The 19,683-nt window shown below is 37.8% G+C and overlaps 1 protein-coding gene across 1 annotated transcript in view; it reads left to right on the top strand.

Moving 5' to 3' along the window:
• The first annotated feature begins 3,567 nt into the window (after nucleotides 1-3,567).
• The window catches only part of LOC117300856 (neuropeptide CCHamide-1 receptor-like), a 47,905-nt gene continuing 31,789 nt past the window's right edge, over nucleotides 3,568-19,683 (top strand). The window contains exons 1-2 of the mRNA XM_033784705.1: nucleotides 3,568-3,607; nucleotides 15,804-15,967. The gene's annotated coding sequence lies outside the window, so the exon portion shown is untranslated. The remainder of the gene's footprint in view (nucleotides 3,608-15,803; nucleotides 15,968-19,683) is intronic.

The raw sequence follows: 19,683 nt of genomic DNA, 5'->3' as shown, positions 1-19,683 counted from the left end.
TCAGAGTAATACAACAAGAGTGTTTTTTTCTTTCTTTCGATCATTATTCTCTTGCAAATTCGATGGCAAATAGTGAGCCCATATTTTCCCAGGTTTGTTATTTTATGCAAATGTTGGGATACACAAAGTGAGGAGACTGGTCTTTGACAATTACCAAACACATCCAGTGCCTTTAAGGATTTTCAACGGCAGTGTCATCACGATGAACCTATTGACTTGGAACTCGTTGACGCCTCGGGTGGGGTATCATCGACGTCCACCCCTCGCCTCTCTCCCAAATCGCACGCACCATCACAATCCAAAATATCCGGCCAGTATATTTACGCCACCACACACGCCATATTTCATATTTAATTCACTGCTTAAAGGCACTGGACACCTTTGGTAATTGTCAATGACCAGAGGGCCCAACTTCATAGAGCTACTTAAGCAGAAAATATCGCTTACAAGTTTTCTGCTTAGCAGAAATGAGCAGGATATCAGTCATAGATTGTACAGGTGATTATGGTAGTTTGGCTGGTAACCTTATTCTTTTCTGTGCTTAAGCAGATCTATGAAACAGGGCCCAGCATCCTCACATAGTGCATCCCAACATATACTCATTCATAAAATAACAAATCTGTGAAAAATTTGACTCAATTGGTCTTAGAAGTTGCAAGAAAGTAATGAAACAAAAACTACCTTGTTGAACAAATTTGTGTGCCTTCAGGTGCCTATAAAAGTCTTCAAAATGCTTTAATATTATATAAGTGAGAAATTGCCTCTTTCTAAAAATCTACTTCATTCAGAGGGAGCCGTTTCTTACAATGTTTTATACTATCAGCTCTTCTTTTTTTTTTGTTCAAGTAAGTTTTTAGGCTAACAATTATTTTGAGTAATTATCAATAGCGTCCAGTACCTTTAAAATTTTAGGTCCTTCATTTAATGTTTTGTCTGTAGTGCCCTGTGGGGAGTTTGGTCTACCGGGCTTGTTGATAATGTGGTTTAATCAGGATGTACTACCATTGCGTTTACAAACAAACCGATGTAGTGAGTTAGAACAAACAGGCTTTACCATTATTAGCTCCACTGAGCTTGGATCATTTCCTATTAACAACACACTGCTGCATTAAGAAGACAATAGCTTACGGTGAAACCATGCTTTTCTTTCGAGCACTGATTTTCGAGAGGTAGTGTTTTACGTCAGTTGGACTGTTCCATTGTACAACAGGGCGGGAGACAGAAAAATCAAGTGGTTTAAAGGCAAAGTATACCTTTGGTAATAGTTTTATTGCCATTAATTTTAAAAGTGGTTACCAAAGTATACCTTACTTTTATATAAGATGAAAATACTTTACGTCGGTTGGACTGTTTCATTATAAAACAAGGTGGGAGACAGATAAATCAGGTGGTTTAACTCTCCCGAAGTGACTTTTTGTTTTCTGAATGTACTTCAAATGTGTGTGTTTCACAATGAGTCTCGCAAGTATCGTTTAAAGTGAATTAGTATCCATGCTTTTCCAGGGTATTAGCATGTTGTCAAAATATAAATGTGAATTATTTGATCTTGAGTTTGGTCTTGTTTGTTAGTTTGTTAGTTGATTACGTTTTAAAGTTTAAAACAAGCTATGGTTAATATTGGAAACCCGAAAACTGGTTGAAAGGGGGGACTTTTACTAGGATTCTGCGTCAGTTTGACCAAGTTCTGGGTAATTTTTGACCCAGATTCCGGCCCACACTGACCCAGAAATGGATCAGACCCCATGGGACCCAGAAGCTCTCAGAGTGTATAAATTCAAAAAGTTGGATCAGCAAAATGTACACTTGTTATGATTACTGTCATTGGTTTTTCGTCAGTAAAAGGAGAATGGACGAGAAAGTGTAGCTTTGTGAATGGAATGTGCGAGTCGAAAATAATCTACACTTTTAAATATAGAGCGATGTCACAGAAATAGTTTAATTCTTTGTAACATACCTTTAAGCAAATCTCCTCCCTTCTTAAGTAGAAGTGATTACACCAAACTCTCGACTAATAAACGATGGCGCATGATTCCTCCTTAAAAACTCTTGTTATTATTATCATCTTTCATCTAGCGGGGTACCTTGGGGGTACTGTAAGACCAGGGTCTCCTAGACATGCCGCGTCGATCGCAAAGTGATCGCTTCCTCCTAAAACACCACAAGATGCCCGGAGTGCTAGCTTTAAAACTAATATAATAGAAGTGCCCCCCGTAGCTGTGCTGTTTCCATACCCCAGTTTTCCCCTTGGATTTGATCGGGGGAGCGAGCGAGAATGACGATTTGAGTAACTTTTGTAAAGAAAAAGTGGCAGGCAATGGTGTTTTGGTAGGCATCGTTATTGCGATTAAATGTCAGAATAAAACTCATCAGTGCGGTGAGTAATTTGACAGTTTTGATTGGGTTTGCTTGTCTCATTATGAGAAGAAAACGTCTGCATACATCCACCATGAACGTGCACTTATTCTGATAATGAAAGAAAACATAGGCCTCACTTTGGGCTTTTGAAACCGTTCGTTTTAACACTAAAACTAACCAGTCTCAAACTAAGAGTTCATATTAAAAGGTGGTCGCGTTTTTTTTTTTGAGATCACCGAAACGCCGGAGGGTTTAGGAATAATAATTCGTAATTGAAATACACAGTTTAAGAAACGTTTGTTCTTTGGGGGATAAAAAGTGATATATTCATCGATTATCATGTTACTTTGAGGTAAATGATTCCCAATATGCTGTATACTATCGAAAGATGTTGTCCAACCATGTAAGTTTGTTATTGTCATTTATTAAATTAAAAGTTCTATAGCCAACTTTTCAACCGTCCCTTTAAAGTTTTTTTGTTGTTATTTAATTTTTATGAGTGATTACTGAACGTTTACCGTTCCAAAAACTAAACAAATAGAGTTTTGTGTTTCCCATCCATGGTTCTCCAAAGCACAGAAACAATATTGAGATTTCCCGTTTGATCAACTGATGAAAGTCTCTGACAAACCTTGTACTATTGAAGAAAAAAATAGTAAAAGTAAAATATGAAAAACACCAACCCATCCCGCACGCTGTAAAATAAACACAGTCGAATTTCCGGCTCATCCTCAGGAAAACCTGTCGTAAATGAACACGTGTTACACGCTCTGCTTGTAGGTAGTAAAGAAAAAGACAGTCCGTTGATATGGTTAACAAACGGGCGATGACACCGTGGTATAACACTCACCAGACCTGGGCACGTGCTACACGCCACCCGTGACTCTCCACGTCTCCAGCTGTTTTATTGTGGTCGGTACTGTAGGAGTTAGATCGCTACGCGTTCAGAGAGCTACTCAACGGGGATAAACACAACTGCAAATACACTCGATATCCAAACCTTGGGCCTGAGTGTCGCGGATCGTTGCGTTTAACAGGCTGGTCCGTGTTTGCGCAACAAACCACCAGTTCAGCTGAGCTGACTAACGGACGCGAGTCAGGGTGTACATTACGGGCAGACTTCGCTTTGAATCAATACTAGTCTTCTCTTCCTTTTTGCCGGTTTGGAAGGAAAGTCTTGCAAATCTATAATTCATTCATCGTCACTTCTTCGCGAGCTCCAGCTTGAAAGATCACTGTGTACAGAATACAGGTAAGATTAGGTTTTGTGTTGAGGTAGGGCTTGAGCGTTTTTAATGGTGAAGTTTGTGATTTTCCTTTCTTAAGTTAATGTGCCAGTGCTGTACGAGTTTTACCAAAAGCTTTTACCTTTCAATTGCTTTTGTCTTATCAAATTTCAGCAAGCTATGAGGATGTTCTTTAGTCTTATAGGACTCTTTCTCTGTGCTGTATACATACTGTAGTGTAAAATGAAAGTTAAACTATCTCCGGCGCGCCTGGTCAAGATTTGAAATGGGTGTGTGAGGGTGTGGTTGCGTGGAATTGTCAGACGAACACAAAAGAATGGGGTTGGGGCTTGTAATATAATCCAACACATGAGCAACTTGTATGTTGTTTTTTTTCTTCTGCGATAGCTTTTGCTATTAATATCTGATTCATATTCACTACTCATTAGGTCCAGTGGCTATTCGGTGACTGCTGTACTTGCAATCACACGGTTTGTGGTTCGACTTCTACCAAGCTAATCGGAGGCTTATATTTGATACAGCATTCAAACTTCTATAGTTACCCCCCCCCCCCCTGCAAATCCTAGTGCTAGTTATCTGATTCAAGGTTTTCACTGTCAATGACAGTTTAGACATCTGGTTCAGGATGTGTTAAGTCCAGTGGTTAGACTGCAGATCTTGTAATCACAAGGTTGTGGGTTCGAATCCTACCAATTGGAGCTTGTAATTTGATACAACACTCGCGCTGCTATAGTAGATTTTTTATTCTTTCTGCGAAACCTTGTGTTAGTTATCTGATTCATTATTCACTCTCAATGACAGTTTAGACATCTAGTAAAGGATGCGTTAGGTCCAGTGGCTATTCGGTGACTGCAATCACACGGTGTGTGGTTCAAATTCTACCAAGCTAATCGGAGGCTTGTTATTTGATACAACATTTGAACTACTAGTATTTTTCCCCCTGCCAAACCTAGTGCTAGTTGTCTGATTCAAGGTATTCACAGCCAATATTGAAAGACATAGTTGCGTAAAGTCCAGTGCATGGTTTAGACTTCAGGTCTTCCAATCACGAGATTTTGGGTTTGAATCCTACCAAGCTCAACCCGCTGAATTCACAATGACTGGAATAAGTATTGCCGTCTGAATTACATTTTCTTGATTTCTGCTACTCATAATCATAGACGTTAAACCAATGTTTGTGTGAGGGAGATTGATTGTAAGCAGTTTAGACATCTAGTGCAGAATGCGTAAAGTCCAGTGGTTAGGCTGCTGGGCTGGTGTTACAAGGTTGTGGGTTCGAATCCTACCGAGCTAACCGCTGTTAGCAATAGCTTGATGTTGTCTAGTTACTGAATCACCATTTTTTTTTTTTTTTGTGCAGCTCATAATCATAGACATTAAACCAATGATTGTATTCGTGAAAGACATTGGCTGTTTCCTGCTTGGTGATTGTATCTCTTTTGGGAGTTTGCCGAAATCCCTTGACAGGAAGATCATTAAAACCTTTTAATGAGCGGAGAGGTCTTTAATTTTGTACTTTACCATAAAATCACTTATCAAATAAATCCCCAAAGTGAACTTGTTTTTCTGATATTGAAAAGAGAAGAAAAATGGATTGTATCGCATAAGGGCATTGTGACCCATAAGAACTTAAATAATTAGAGAAATAATATACCAAATACTGGACACTATAATGAGCTGACATTTACACGTACGCGTTCAAACTGGGGTTAACCAAATGGACAGAGTGAGGCATTTTCTTTTCACTTTTACACTATTTATAGGCATACACAAAACAATTGGGGATGTCGCTAAAAGAAACTTTAAAACCTCCCAAACCAAACGACTACACGACAGAAAAGTTTCAACAGATGTTAAGATGGCATCTGAACTTCAAAAAAAAGCAAAAACAATGAAAGAGCAAAACGGGGTCCTTGATTTATGGTCAGATTTATGCTTGCAGGGGACGGGTCAGGGCGCAAGGGCCACCCCCCCCCCCCGAAAAAGAGGACATTCAAATAAAAGTTGTTCTATAAATGTATTCAGCAAACATTCATTTTGTGGAATCACCATATCTGTATAATATTACTTTACTGCTAAGATTTTCTTTTTTTTTATCACTGGTTCTTGCTATTTATTCTACTGCCGCGGAGTAGATTCGGAATTCAGGAGACTAACTTACTGAAAAGAACTGTCCTGCTTATCCTACTTGCTAAGATCTGTATCATTCTTTATTTCTGTTATAGTGTAACCGTTATCTACTTTGCTGTGTAGATTTTTTCTCTTAGAACCAGGTATTGCTATCTGCTGCGGAATTCAAGATACATTTCTGAAAAGATCTGTCCTGCTTATAACTAAACATGCACTGCTTACCAAGTCTAGGCGAATATAGATCTGTATCATTCCGTATTTCTGTTAGTGTCACCAAATAAAGTGACAAGTTATAAAACACAAGGGAAAGTGAATGGGTAAATTTGAAATACTTTGGGTTATATGAACACGGGGCTTAGCTATCAGTGTCCACTGCTTTTAAAATTAATGGCAATGGAGGTATACGGCAGCTTCGATAAGTGTGGTTATGAAAAAATATGTCAGTTTGTATACTTACAAAAATTAAATCTGAGAATGGTTACTGCAACACACGTTTCTCAGATTGTGTATTTTAGTTACGGATTATTCTTTCTGATTGTACATAACCGCTCCGGGTTTCAGTTCGTCGATATCTCAACAACGCGATCACCATTGACTATAGGGTTGGACACTTCCAAAAACCAAAGATATGTTCCCTTTGACGGAAATAAAAAGGTTTCTGGTCTTTCTGCTCTAGGAATGTATTTGTCTGTAATACGATTCGGATATTTTTTTTTTCGGGACAGATTAATATTGTCTGCATCCGGAAACTCAAACTCTACTGATATTTTTTTTTTAATTTAAATTTCCCTCCCTCTCCAAAGAAACAAAATATTCTCAGTCATTGATATACATTTTCCTCTTGACGCTAGTTTTTAATTCCGTATGGACTTGGGACTTATCAAACAGTAAGATGGCCGTGCATGCACTGATGAATTGCGATGAATTTGTGTTGTACTATGAAACCAGACAATCAGTTTTGTGAACCAGTTTGAAGTCAGAAGTCACGTTCGTTTCCATTTAATAATTGCATTATGTTGGAACAATTATCTTCAAATTCAGTTGAATGGCCGATGGTGCCTCAAGACTCGTAAAGATGCATCTTAGAAGAAAGAAAAAAATGTAGAAATCGTACGGTTGTTGCACACAATTACCGTAAACAAACTACTGGTATGGTTTTGAAGCACGTTAGTGGTTAGACTGCAGCCGTCGATTTCACCAAACTCTTTCCCTCTTAGGATTGATATAGGGCTTAGGACGAGTTAAGTTCCGTAGTCATAGACGCATGGAACCCATCCCAAGTTTAGGACGAGTCAGTCGTCCTAACTCGAGATCGGATTGATCCTACATTTCGTGAAATCGGCTGCAGGACTTGTTAATACAAGGTTGTGGGTTCGAATCCTTCAAGCTGGTTAGCTAATTCCACAATGACTAGAATAATTATTGTCGTCTAGTTACTTAATCACAATTTTGGTATTCTTGATTTTATGCAACTCATAACCGTAGTCGTTAAGCAAATTAAATATTAAAGTATGAGAGAGATTGGATGTTGCTAGGTTGGCGTTTATGTCCAAAATAAATAGTTTGCCCAGTTCCCTTGACGGGAAGATCATCTAAACAAACAAATATACAAATCATGGAATATATCTGTTAATAATATATGAAACGGCATTTGCCGTGAAACACTACGGTCGGTTCCCTTTGCGAAACCAAAATTTGTGCGATAAATTGTTGTCACCCAACATACGCATTAAATAGTTTTGGGTTCAATTGGTTTTCGAGGTTGCAAGAAAATTATAAAAGAAAAATCATCATAGAATTGTGTGCTTTCAGATTCCCGAGAAAAGCTTCATGCCTGATGTCCTTCTCCTATTCAAATTTTGTGGTGAACATTTATTTAATTAACCTTTTCTCTGAAAACTGCATTACATGTACTTGAAAGGGCTTAGTTCCTAACAATGTGTTATATTATCAACGGCTCTCCAGTACTTTTTACTAGGTAAGTTTTTGTTATTAATGTCTGATTGAATCAACAAAGGTATACCATCAAGACTGTAATACTTTACAGTGAGTGCATTTTATAGCTCGTTAAAAGTCACGGCTCACAATTTTGTTTGGATTCGTATGAGTACACAGAATCAAAATTCTGAAAATTTTGCCCGAAGCCAAATTTATCTGGAAAACAGTGACATAACAATGACACACTTCCAGGGGTTTAAAGGCACTAGACACTATTAGTAGTTACTAAAAAATAATTGTTAACATAAAAACTTACTTGGTAAAAAGCAATGCAGAGCTGTTGATAGAGCATAAAACAATGTAAGTGCAATGTCCAGTGCTTTAACCAAAGGTGTCCAATGCTTTAACAAAGATGTCAAGTGCTTTTAAGTGTGCAGTGCACAATCTTTTGAGTAGGCGGGAACCAGGTGTACCCGTTGTACTAACAGTATAGAAACGACGTAACCTGCTTTTAAGCACGTAGCTGAAACGAAAACACGTTTATTCTCGTGGGGTAGTGAGAGTTGAATGTGCCAGATCAATCTGGAATTGGATCAAGTCAGCGGTCAGTAACAAATTGATTTTTTTTACAAGTGGGTCGTCGTAAGTCTATTCATGTATTGTCAAAAGTGGAATGAAGTGTTGACAAGAATTTAAAGGGTCTGTTGTAAGTATAGCCTCTGAAAATTAATGGCAATAAAAACGTCATATAGTACTGTCCTATAACGGTTATAGAAAAAGGTATCACCTTGTATCCCTCAAACTTTGAAAGAAGCGTGACTGACAGTAATTTTCGGCAATATTTCAAAAGTGCTACCATCATTTGGTTTTTTTTTGTCACGGGTTAGTTTTATGGACTTGTATCTACATTTATACAAGATAGAAACAAACGGCGGTTTCCTATTACCAAACGATATGCACTCCCTTTAAATTGCAACTCTGCTTTAAAGGCACTATATAGGCCTACACATTTGGTAATTGTCAAAGACCAGTATTATACAATAACAAACATGTGAACATTTTGAATCAATTGGTCATCGAAGTTGCAAGAAAATAATGAAAAAAGATACCCTTGCTTTCACATGCCCAATAAAAGGCTGCAGGCAGGCCTGAAGTCTTTTAATATTTTGAGTGAGACTTTCCCTTTTTCTTAAAAAACTACGTTACTTCGGAGAGAGCCGTTTCTCACCATATTTTATACTATCAACAGCTCTCCATTGCTCCTTACAAAATAAGTTGTTATGCTTATTATATATTTAGAGTAATAACCAATAATGTCAAGCGCCTTTAAAGTGAGCCCTTTTTGAAATCGGTCTGGGGTCGATTTCACTAACGCTTTTTGGTCATCGCAAACGCCGAAATCGATCGCTAAATCTAAAATCCATCGCAACTTAGGGATGGATTTTTAGCCGACGATTTCACTAAAACTTAACGATGAATATACTCGTCGCAAAGTTTTATTTAGCGATGACAATCTTGCGATGACATGTTAGTGGTCGCAAAGTAAAAGTTCATCGCAAACTTATGATACATTGCGCCATTATGTGCTTATAGTTATAGCGGTGTACGTTTTGACGTATAAATTGCCCGTGATTTAGAGTAAAATGAGTGCACTACATTATTTTAGTCTTGCGGTCTTTTACCTGGTAGACTCAGATTGCCGATGACAACTATCAGTGACGCAACTGCAGCAAAGAGCCCCTTAATATCGGTAAACAGGAGATACTATACGGGTTCGATTGTTTTAACCATAATTTTTAGAAAAAATGTGTGATGTATTGGCAAATTGACAGTGTGAAGCTATATTATTAGACAGATATGTCAGAATTTTCATCAACCCCCCACCGTAAGAACAGATTTACGAAAACTGTTTATTAAAATCTAAAATTATAATAGAGGCCGTAGGCCTATAAATGCTTTAACCCTTTGTAAATGATTGCCTAAAAATCGTCCACAATAGTTCGTATGCACCAACATGACAACGACTTACATATAAACTGCACCGTGCCATTTCATTTCGAGCGACGACCGACGATTTTGTTGCGGGATGTCAAAGGTCACTACTATTAGCCTCGTACAAAAACTTTATTCCCCTTTTAACGTCATCGCAATTGCGATGACTTTAGTGAAACGCAGAATTAGCGACATCGCAATTGCGATGGTTTTGAGGTTTGCGATCTCATCGCAAGTGTGTTAGCGATGATCGCAAACATAGACGTTAGTGAAATCGGCCCCTGGACTATAAATGAACCCCCAGTTTCACGAAACGCAGAGTTCGCGGGACTATACAATTTAACACAGATACCCGGTGTAGGTTCACTGCGCCAGAAGTACAGAGCAACTTGATCACGACTGGTAGCCAGTTCTATCTAACTCATTCGCCGTTTCTGCACCATTAATGGTGAAACGGAGTGTGACGAACGGTTGGTCGCCATACTTGCCAAAACAATCGTTCCACAGCCTAGCTTAGATTTACTATAGTCCCACACAGTCTCCCCGTTTATCTGACAGCCAAAGTAACTCAAATTGGTAAGTTGTACCATGAATTTACAATTATATGTTTTCACCTTTCTTTTTGCATAACATCCGCCATTGTAATGATTTTTAAGAGTATACCCGTGGTCAGAGTGTACCCGGGGTCAGAGTCGACCCGGGACCGATTTGACCCGGGGTCAGGCAATGCGCAGTGCTCCGAGTTTCGTAACAAAAGCAAGTGTTCACGTCAAGTTATACAAGATAAGTGTCAAACACATACGTCTTAAATCCGAGAGATTTCCTTGACATTTATAAATAAATTGACTAACGAGATCATAATAATGTGCGGCTCCCACGTACCTTCCTTAGGGAAACTATACGTCTGGTAATAAGTCCTAAAATTAATGGCAGTAAAAAGTACCTGGGGTTAGAAGCCTACAACAGCTTTCGATAGTACAAAGCATTTAACGAAAATGTTTCACTATATGAAGTAGGCCAAATGTGGTAAATGTATCAGTTTTTAGCCCCAAAATGTTAAATCGGAGAAACGTTACTGATTTATTCTTGCTGCGTGTAGAAAACCGCTCCGGATTTTTGACGATATCTCAAAAACACTACCACCTTTCGAATTAAAAGTTTCACATGTTAGTTTTATTGTATACATCATCATGTATGTTTTTTTGTTGGAGGGGTCTGGGAGGGCACATCGCTTTGATGACAGTTTTTAAAACTCTTGCCTTACCCTGGACGGCCCCTGCCAACAAAGAATTATGTCCGAAGATTTAAAATAAAAATTTATACACAGGATTAAAACAATCGAGCGGTTAAAAAAAAGAGGAAGAAAAGTATACTTTCCCGTTGATCATGGTATAATATTGATTTAAAAATGTAAGTTAAATGTTACTGATCACTGTATAGACCTATATAGCAACATACATTTTGTACAAACTCAATTCTTTAACAATACAATGTGTTATATTAATTTATTACGGAAACTTATTGCAACCTTATGAATAAAAAGCATGTACCTCAAACGTTTCACGTATTCATGTTTTGGCAATACGCTACCGTAATTTATAAAGAGGAAAGTCAGAAAAACTAACAAATCTCATTTTTAAAAGTCAATCTATGCATCAAATTTCGAAAAAATGCTCTTGGGGGTACGTAGAGAACGTTCATCTGATTGGAATGAGACATGGTTCGGTGGGTTGAGCAAGGGTTAAACAGATGTGAATTAAGCGAATTGTATGAATCAAAAAAAAAAAAATGTAATTATAGGATTAAGTGCTTGACATATGTTTCTTGAATTAGCAACAAGGAATGTGTACAAATCACACACAACTATTGTACATGCGAGTACTGTAGATGGCGCATTAATGACAGTACAACTTGGGGTGAATAACGAATACATAATTATATATGCATAACAGATGTAGGCTTTATTTAGAATACAAGGAAATGTTTTGATGATTTCACTTCTCATTGTGTTAAGCTCATCATAATGTGAAATCATTATTCCATTTTGTCAAAAATTACCATCGATAACGTGTTTAACTTTGGTAATTATCAAAGACCAGTAGCCATATTTCATGAGGCCCAAACAAACATGAAATAACAAACCTGTGAAAGTTAAAGCTCAATCGGTCATTGGACTTGGAGTCACCAGTAAAGGGGGGGGGGGGGACCCTACATTTTCCACTGTTTTCAAACATTGAGTTTTGGACTTGCAAGATCAAAACTAATTGTTTTACTAATTTCTCAAAAACTGTTGCATTTCAAGTAAAACTATTCCAAAGGGAGTTTCCGACCTTGTATGAACTATGCTGTGTGAAAAAAATTGTTAACATTTTTATTTGTACTCTATAAATGCACATCCTTTATTGGTATCATACTTTAATATGCTGGAAACTTACTTCAGGAGAAACACTGTAGCTGTTGATAGTATAAATCTTTTTTTTAAAGAATTTCTTCGAAGTAACAAGGTTTGGAAAAACCTTCGAGTCTGAAAAAAGGTTCATGCATGAATCGTTTCTCTTTGCGTCCCCCTTCCGAAGGACGAAACAATAGTTAGGTGTCTTGCTTAAGGACACACGTGTCACCACTGTGGGATTCGAAACACCATAGTTTGCATTCGGTGCTCTTAACCGCTCGGCCACGACACTTCCAAGTCAGCATCACGTTGGCAAAAAACCTATCTATGACCCCATCTATATAATCAAAATTCATAGCACTTACTTGTATTGCACACCCACGGTGTTTGGCTTATCACGGATGTTCTTTGATACACTTATGTAAAAAAAAAACGAAACACGAAAGGTTTGTCAATTATCAAATTACCATTTTAATTGTGTGTTGTTGTTGAATGTGTATACATAACTCACTTGTGTAAAGCCTTTCAAGGTAACACAAGTGTCGAATTTTTGATTAATTGTGTTAAAAAACGACACGATAAATCCAAAGGTATCGTGTACGTACACGATAACTTCGATAAAAATCAATACATTTTGCTATGACCACATTATTTTGAAGTGAAATATTTTCCAAAATGCTTTATACTATTGAAAAATCTGCTGTACTTCTAACCGAGTAAATTTTAATATAAGAATGATTACCATTTGAACGTATACCTTGTCTTTAACTTAAAGATTAATTGTATTGTATTGTATTATGTTTTATTCCAAACGGAACACAACCCATAACACTGGGGAGGGTAACAATATTATAAAATACAGAGACAGGAGTTTAACTTAGAACAAAAACAAATAGTCACACAGTCGATTTTCTTTTAAAACAGTAAATAAAAAGAAGTACTTGGCAACGCAAATAATAATAATAATCGCTTCATCGGGAGTGTCCATCAAAAACTTAAACCTGTCTTCCCCGCCAAGAGTTTCAAAGCCTTTGTAATGATCAATAATATAAGCCAACATAATAGTCGGTTGCATTGAGCATACAATTCAATGCAAACAAATAATGTGGATTGTATGAGGTAAAGGACTCAATTTGAAACTGGCTTAATATCATTCCAGTGTAGTACTAACATATAGTCCTAGGATAAACCGTGTCCATAACACAATATGTCCATTCGTTCATCAACCAGGTTTTCTTGTATTTGTACTACTTTATACATACACGGCGAGTATATTGAAAGTGATTTTTAAGCACATTTCCTCGGTGCTGTTTGCACTGTGAGCAATGCCCGACAAATAATTAAGGTAGATTATTTGAGGATAAAGGCTCGATTTGATGCTGGCTATATATTATTCCACTCCGAAGATATAATGTGTGCATATAAACACACAATTATTCATGTCTCCTCGTTATTATTATTCACCATTTTAAGTTCATCATCAACTCAGGTTTTCTTGTAGATGTATTACTTTACAGCACCGAGTATACTTTTTGCGAGTGATTTTTAAGTACATTTTCCTCGATGCTTTCTGCTTAAACCCCTTCAAGAAAACACTCCCACTCTCCTCCTATACACTCCGGCCTGAAACTTGCAAATGCCACGATATCGATAAAATCTCGCGAGATGACGACTTAGCATATGTCACTTGTTCCATTTTTGAAGTGCGTCGAGTGGGGGGGGGGGGGGGGGGTCTAGCCCGAGAGGGGGAAAAACGGATGTTTGAGAACTCGGACAATGTTGACTCCGATAAAGGGCATGTGTGTTAGAGAGAGAAAAGTCGTTTAGGTTATATTTGATCATGCAACAATTCGCTGGCAGGTGGAGATATTAAATTAACATGGTCTCGTTTTGACAATGTGGATAATTATGAAGAAGAGCAAAAAAACCTTGTGTTTGCTGAACAAGATTAAAGGCACTGGACGCATTGGGTAAACGTCAAAGACCAGTATTCGCAACTGGTGTATCCAAATATGTATAAAATAACAAATCTGTGAAAATTTGAACTCAATTAGTAATCGAAGTTGCAAGAGAATACTGAAGAAAAAAAAACCTTGTTGCACAAATGTCCAAATATGTATTAAATAATAAATCTGTGAAAATTTCAACTCAATTGGTAATCGAAGTTGCAAGAGAATAATGAAGAAAAATAAAACCTTGTTGCACAATGTGTGTGCTTTCAGATGCCTAATAAAAGTCTTCAGGCCCGAAGTATTTCAATATTGAGAAATAACCACCTCTTTCTCAAAAACTTCAGAGGGAGCCGTTTCTCGAAATGTGTTATACTATCAACAGCTCTCCATTACTCATTATCAATGTTTGTGTAACAAGATTTATAAGTGTACATTTAACTCGAAGTGCTGGTTGACCTATGGACTTGTTGAAATAAATTGTGTTCAAATCAGGAGTGGGATACAATGTCATAGTTTTTCAACTGTCAGATTTGGTGGGTGTATTTTTAGTCCTCATTTGAAACAGATTAGTGGAAACTTGCTTCCTATAGTAATGCTTCAAATCCCATGCTTCATAACCAAACTATTGTATTGTCATATTTTGATGTGTAAAGAGTCATTTGGAGTTGGCTCCAAATGTTAGCCCAATCTTTTGCGGAGATGGTATAATATATATTTTTGTTTTGTGGAAACACCTTGTGTGAATCTACTTGCTAGGTAGATTTTGTTCTTTTTAGAATTAGTCTTGCTTTACGCTTTACTACCGCGGAGTAGATTTTTCAGAGTTCGCGCATATATATAAATGAGGAAAAAGTTGTCGTTAGATCTTGCCCAGTTTTCCTTAAAACACAAACCCTTAATTTTGTCATGACTTATCCATTGAACAGTAGAACATTGAATGGGGGGGGGGAAATCAATGTTTTTCTAACCATATACAAACTGCTTTGGGTTATAGCCTACTCGAGTTCCCCTTCTCTAAATAGAGCGTGACTTGTACGTGCCTCTACGCCGACCCATAGCGTCAAAAAGCCCGGGCAGCGACCGGGGCAATTCAGGGTCATGGAATAATGTCCGTAGTTATGGGGACAATCTACTCACGACAAGTGTAAGCAAACATTTTCAAGATAGAAAAAATAACAATAATACAAAGACGTACTTATGTTTTTGTTTCCTTATCATGTTATGAGTGTATATCTAGACCAAAATGAAGCCAACTCAACAGAATTTTGACCTAGTTTTACAGAATGACGCCAAAGATGTACATAATTTTGGCTATTATTCCAAAATTTTAATGACCTTAAAAAGTTGCCTTTGAGACCACCGGAGAGCTGTTGATATTATACAACAAATTGTATTGCACCAATGCAGTATTAGAGAAGGAGGTATCATTTCACTCCCTTTAAAAATGTGAACATGGATTTTGAACTCAATGTAAAAGATAGGCTGACGTACCTTTACAACACTGGAGAGCTGTTGATAAAATATTGTTAGAAACGACCCCCTCTGAAGTAATGCAGTTTTAGAGGTAAATTTTCACCCAAAATATGAAACTAAGAAAGGCTACAGGTACTGCCTTTCTCAGACATCTGAGAGCACTGTGACCAATTGAGCCAAAATTTGCACAGATTTGTATGCATGTTAGGATACACAAAATGAGGATACTGGTCTTAGACAAGTATACCCCGCCTTTATCTCACAATTTATAAAATCGAATAATCATAAGTCTTGACATTTTGTTTCTTCTTTAAATTTTAACAGAAGAGAGCTGACTCATGACATTACGTGCTTGCAAGAGGGCTACAATTTCCTGGATGCATTAACAGCAAATTAGAAGACAACGCACAATCTTAAAGAAGATGGAGCCTCAATGATCCTTGTCAGGATTTCTTGAGAGGCAAAGACAAGAACAAATCTTCAAACAGGTATTTTGCTATACTTGATTCTTATCTTAGATGAAATTCTGTGGCAAAATGTAAAATCTGTCACTTTAAGCAACCCTTGCCTGTCAAGCAATCGCACGGAAAGTTGGAGGCAGGTCATTATGTTGTGTTTCATTATTTGTGTCCCGGGTCAGAATTAACCAGGATTCCGGGTACCGGCAGTCCTGACCCTTTTGCGGGTCAGTATGACCCGGAAAGTGGTTAAAATGGAATTTGAACTCGGATACTGCGTCATTTTGATCAACTTTGTGGTCATTTTAACACCGATTTCAACTCGGATATTACGCCATTCGATACTTTGCATCCGATTCGAACCCGGATACAACGTCATTTTGATCAACTTCTTTGCAATTTTGACGCAGATTCGAACCCGGATACAAAGTCATTTTGATCACCTTCTCTGCAATTTTGACGCAGATTTTAACTCGGATACTGCGTCTATTTGATCCATTTAGGCCTATGTGGTATTTTAAAACAGACTTGACCTTGGATAGTGCGTCATTTTGATCCATTTCTGTGTCATTTTGACGCATATTTTGAACTCGGATATTGCGGCATTTATCTATTTCTGTGTCTTTTTGACACAGATTCCACGTCATACTGACCCAGAAATGGGTCACGCCCCTAGAGTCTGTGGTCCTGACCCAGAGGTTTGTTTGTAGGTCGACACAAGATCCCTGCAAAGTTTGCGTCAAAAAATTATTCATGATTTGCTCTTTTTCTGCAGTTTAATGGACAACGCAATAAGCAGGTCTGTGAACGCTGATAAGATCGCGTAATAAATATGTTAAGCCCCTTGGCTGACAGACTGTATGAATCTGGAGAACACATTTGTAATTTTGAATGTAGTGCGACGGTACAACATAGATCAGGGCCCAATTTCATAGAGCTGCTAAGCACAAAAATTTGCTTAGCATGAAATTTCTACCTTGATAAAAACAGGATAACCAACTAAATTTCCACCCGATTTTCAGGACTGCAAACAACAGCTGAATACCAGTAACATTATACGAGGAATAAATGGAAATTTGGTTGGTAATCCTGTTTTTATCAGAGAAGAAATTTCATGCTAAGCAAATTTTTGTGCTAAGCAGCTCTATGAAATTGGTCCCTGTTCGCGAACTCAATGAATTTTGTTCTCAACACTTCGTAGAAACATGCTAGGCAGTTCATAGGGCGTTGCGATACGAGCACCGCCAGAAGCGGTGCTGTGCGCAGTCGGTTCAGTCGAACACATAGACTTGCTTTCTCCGGAAGATGATCAGAGCATACTGATCGAAACGTCGAGTTGAAACCAACGGTTCTTTTCAGAACCAACCCAACTCATTAGAGATAGTCATTACATGGTGTTACCGCAAACCTTTCCAAATCGTATTTCCACGACGTCACGATGCAAAACGCGCAAGATGGGAACCTTATTTTCTTGCTAACCTGTGAAATACGCTTATGCTTAAGCAAATTCTTCTGGGCCCAATTTCATAGAGCTGCTTAAGCACAAAATTTTGCTTAAGCAAACAAATCCTTGCTCAGTAAGATCAGATTACCGGCCAAGACTCCACTCAATTGTTATGCTAAGTGAACAACAGCTAATTACCAGTCACAATCAATGTATATGGCATAACATTTTGGCCAGTAACATGTGTAAAATAAGCGAGCTGTTTTCGTGCGTAAGCACAATTTTTGCTTAAGCAGCTCTATGAAATTGGCCCCTAGACAGTTAGGACGAAAATTTGCTTACCGTTGAGCAGCGCTATGAAACTGGGCCCCGATATCTTTTGCAATCAAACCCCGTGTCACTCAAAATACATGTATATTTACCAATGTGTGCGAGTGCAGCTGTTTCTACACTACTCATATTGTATTGACAAAACCTATGCCCATGTTCCATTAATTGTTTAATTTTAATACATGGTTCATATCATGTAGTCAGTATTCGATAATTAACCAGTCAGATAGATAGATAGATAGATAGATAGATAGATAAAATGGTTTATTACAAAAATTACCTCGCAGCACAAAGGCTGAATTACAACAATTTTACATAAGGCAAATTGGTAATAAAAAAAAAATAAAAAAAGGTGAAATAGTTAAGCCATTCCCCTAAATTTACACATTGAAAATTGCACATTGAAATTGAATTACTTTTACTCAAAAATGATCGTCAGGTGTATATCATGTTTGTAGTTTGTATAGATTTTTTGTCTTCATATTTCAATATTTTCATAACCACTTCAGTGAGGGAAACCTTTTGTAAGTTGCTCCAAAAATTAATGACCATAAAAACTTACCTGGTAAAAAGAACTGCAGCTGTTGATAATTCTCTTCATTTCCCTACTAAAGAATGTTTTTTTTTTTACAGAGAGGGATTCAAAAACATTTCAATATGAGAAACGTTTCTGCGTGAGACGTTTCTGGACATAACCGCCAATGGATTTTCGGCAATTATCTCAAAAACCTCTTAGTTAGTTTTATGATACGCCTTAACATGATTGAAACCAAAGGTGGGTTTCCAAATTCAATTTCTTTTAAGCAAATTTGTTACTTTAAGCAGCTCTATGAAATTGGACTCAGGTGTTTGATCAGCAGAGTGTGGGTTCGAGTCCCGGTCTTGACACTTGTGTCATTAACCTTGATTGCTTCGTAAAGTTGGGAGGTAGTGCTTTCTGCTCTACCAGCCAGGCTGATGATGGATGATACCCAAGCCTACATCATAATATGGACTGTAAAAGGGGTAACCCTGTTTCAGCCCCAGGAGTAGGTGGCAACTGGTCCTGGCAAAAATAAATTATAGCCCACACCTTGAAGTGGCCTTCAGGCATTGTGTGTCTGGCGACTTGCTTAACAAAAAAATCTGTCCACACTGTCTCTGTCATAGCTCCTTATGGTTGTTGTGTTGTCGTTCGGCCATTAAAGAGTTATTCTTCTGGAGGGTCGGAATGTCGACCACTACTATTTTAAGGGATCAAGGGATTTCTCGTTGCTCACTTCACTACCCCGGAGTGAGTTCTTAACATGGGTCTCAACGTTTCACCTATGCCTGCTCATAATAGTCATTGAATATGTTATCATTTTGCCATTCCCGTATATGTTTGTGTTTTCAATACACGTCTTCGTTCAAGACACTGGACACTATTGGTAATTGTCAAAGACCAGTCTTCCCACTTACTGTATCTCAACATATGCATAAAATAACAAACCTGTTGAAAATTTAAACTAAATCGGTCATCGAAGTTGCGACAAAATAGTGAAATTTAGAAGAAAAAAAAGCCATGTCACACGAAGTTGTGTTCTTTCAGATGCTTGAATTAGAGAACTGAGGTCTCGAAATCAAATTCGTGGAAAATTACTTCCTTGTCGAAAACTAAGTCACTTCAGATGGAGCCGTCATCACAATGTTTTATACTACCAACTTCTCTCCATTACTCGTTACAAAGCAAGGTTTTATGCTAATACCTATTTTGAGTGTGTCCACCGCCTTTAAGCTCAAGATACTCGAAATACTCTGAAGATGCACACTGATCCCTTATCATCGTATTGTTTGTTATTTGCTCAGACCAACATCCAGTGTCCTCGCTCTATGCTCAGACTTTAATGAGCCCAGCATCTGATGTGTGGGTATTGATTCCACACCTCAAACCATAAATCCTCAGTTTCACACAAAGAGCAATTATTGTGCAAAATGTTGATCCGAGAAACCT

The sequence above is a fragment of the Asterias rubens genome, chromosome 16 (assembly GCF_902459465.1).
Source record: "Asterias rubens chromosome 16, eAstRub1.3, whole genome shotgun sequence".
NCBI lineage: Eukaryota > Metazoa > Echinodermata > Asteroidea > Forcipulatida > Asteriidae > Asterias > Asterias rubens.
The sequence above is the reverse complement of the archived record's forward strand: the minus strand, read 5'-3'. Positions and strand labels throughout refer to the sequence as shown.